Source organism: Sturnus vulgaris, unplaced genomic scaffold (genome assembly GCF_052056855.1).
Source record: "Sturnus vulgaris isolate bStuVul1 unplaced genomic scaffold, bStuVul1.hap1 Scaffold_156, whole genome shotgun sequence".
In the NCBI taxonomy this organism is placed as follows: Eukaryota; Metazoa; Chordata; class Aves; order Passeriformes; family Sturnidae; genus Sturnus; species Sturnus vulgaris.
The window spans coordinates 2,141,005-2,143,504 of NW_028276073.1; the positions used below are offsets into that span (position 1 = coordinate 2,141,005).

At 76.8% G+C, this 2,500-nt stretch overlaps 1 non-coding gene across 1 annotated transcript; it reads left to right on the forward strand.

Annotated features, from left to right (window-relative positions):
- Positions 1 to 1,735: 1,735 nt before the first annotated feature.
- LOC148219167 (5.8S ribosomal RNA) lies at positions 1,736 to 1,888 on the forward strand. The gene has a single exon (XR_015799841.1). It is a non-coding gene; the product is annotated as a 5.8S ribosomal RNA (ribosomal RNA).
- The last annotated feature ends 612 nt before the right edge of the window (positions 1,889 to 2,500 follow it).

Sequence of the window (2,500 nt, forward strand, 5' to 3'; positions counted from 1 at the left end):
GGTTTCCCTCGGCGTCGTCAAACGCCTGTTGGGGGCCGAAAGGGCCGCCGAGCCGGGCGGAGGTTTAAAGACTCGGGCGGCCCGGCACGGCCCCGCCGCGGCGGCGGCGGCGGTGGCGGCGGCGGCAGCGGGTGTCGGGCGGTGGCGGCGCGGGGCGCCATCGAGGGGTGGGGAGCTACTCCCGCCGATCCCCTGCGGTGGCGTGTCCGTCGCGACCGGCCGCGCTCGCCGTCGTCGGCGTCCCGCCGCGCTTGCCCGCGCGCGGGGGCCACCCGTGCCGGGCCGGGGAAGGGGCGCCCTGCCCCCCCCCTCTCTGCGGCCCGGTCTCGGCGGAGAGGCCGCGGCGCGCGATCGGCCGCGGGGGGCCGACCCCGCTGGCCTCTGCGATGCGGGGCGACGCCGGCAGAGGGCGCGCGCTCTCTGCCTTACCTACCTCAGCTGCGGGGTTGCGGCCGCCGGGGCCCGCCGCGCTCTCTCGCTCTTTCTCCTTAGCCGCCGCCGCGGGCTCGCGGGCGGCGCCGCGTCAGGCGCGACCGCGCGCCTCTCGCCTCGACGGCCTTGTCGCCTCGAACCGCACCGCGGCGGCGCCGGCCGCCGGCCACCCCTGACTCGGAGCGCTGTCCCCGCCCGTTGGGGCGCAGCGCTCGGCCGGCTCCTCCATCGCCGGAGGTCCGGCGGGCGCGGGCGACCCCGTGCCGAGCGGCGGCGTCGCCGCTCGGCGAGTGTCCCCGCCCCCCCCGGGGGGGGGGGACGGTCGGCCGCGAGGCGCCCGCCTTCACCGGCGGCCGTCCCGGCCCGGGCCCCGCCCGTCCGCTTCCCCGTCGCCCTTCCCGGCCGCGTGTGGGCCAAAAAAAAGGGGAGGCGTGCGGGGCGGCCGCGGGGGCGCTTCCCCGTCCGGTCCCCGAGTGGAAACGAGGGGAGCGGGCGGTGCCCCCCGGCTCAGCCGCCGTACGCCTGCCCGCTGGGCGCGTGCTCGCGGAAGGGCAGCTCGGCGGTGCGAAGCGGCGGCGGTCCCGGGAGTGCGGCCGCGGGTGGCGGAGGGGTTTTGCCGAGCGGCAGACCTCGGGCGCTCCGCGATGCCGGCTCGGGTCTCGGCGGCGTCCCGCCTCCGGCGCCGGTGGCGGAGCGCGGCCCGCCGGGCGTTCGCCTTCCGGCGGGCAAGCGGTCCCGCGCCAGGGGTTGCGCCGGCGGAACGGTCCCGCCGCCGCGTGGCGTTTCGGGCGACGTTCAGGGGCCGCTGGCGGGAGAGCCGGCCCCCGCGTTTTGGCGCGGCGGCGTTCCGCGAGTCGGCGGAGCGGTGAAAAGGAGAAGCCAGGGAGTGAGCCGGGAGCGGCGGGGGCCGGCGGTCGCGCCCCCGGCCCGCGAACGCGTAGTCGTCCCGTGATCGAGAGGCCGGGCGGGCCACCGTGCCCCCCGCGGTCCGGCGCGTTGCCGCACAAGCCCCTCCGCGCGGAGGTCGGGCCGAGCCCGGGCGCCTGGGCCGCCTCCGAAGGACGGCACGCGAGGCGGCGTCTCCCCTCGCGGGGGGAGGCGGTCGGGGGCGCGGGCCCCTCCGCCTTTCTTTGGCCGACCTTCGGAGCGTTGCGCGGGGTTTCTCTTTTTTGCCCCGCGCTTTCTCCTCCTCCTCCTCCGTTTGTGTGTGCTCGTACGGTCGAAGCGGGGCGCGCGGGGGCGCGCGCGTCCCTGCAGAAACAGAAAAGGGGCCGCTTCACGCGAGCGGTCCCGAAAGCCAGACAACTCTTAGCGGTGGATCACTCGGCTCGTGCGTCGATGAAGAACGCAGCTAGCTGCGAGAATTAATGTGAATTGCAGGACACATTGATCATCGACACTTCGAACGCACTTGCGGCCCCGGGTTCCTCCCGGGGCTACGCCTGTCTGAGCGTCGCTTGACGATCAATCGCCGTCCGGGGGGGCCACCCCGGCGGCGCGGCTGGGGTTGCCTCGCAGGCCCGTTGCCCGCGGTCGACGTCGACGTCGTCGTCGTCGTCGCCGCGCAGGGCCTTCGTCCCCCTAAATGCAGACTCGGGGAGCGCTCCGTAGCTCCCCGCTCCCGGAACGAGCCGCTGGGGCGGAGCTCGTCCTTGCCGGGGCCGTGCCGCGGTGCGGTGGCGGTGGCCGGGGAGAGCGAGAGTCGGCGTCGAAGACGCCGCCGTGGGCCGTGCGAGAGAGACGAGAGAGCGAGAGGGCCGAGAGGGAGGCGAGGCGCGGGCCTCGCCCCCGGGCTCTCCCCCCCGTGCGGGCGGCTGTCTGCGGGTGGGTACCGCGGGGGTACCGTGCCGTGCTGCCGCGCGCGCGCGAGGCCGAGAGCGCCGGGGACGGGGGTGCGACCCCCTCCTCCTTCCCGCGAAGCCCTCCCCTCCTCTCTCTGTCGCCGTCGCGTTTCTCTCTCTCCCCGCTTGAGGTCGCCGCTTTTCCCGCCCGGCTGGCCGGTTCCCCCCCGTCAGGGCCGTCTCTGCCGCTCTCCTCTTCGGTTCTCGTCTCCGGGATGGGAGTCTCC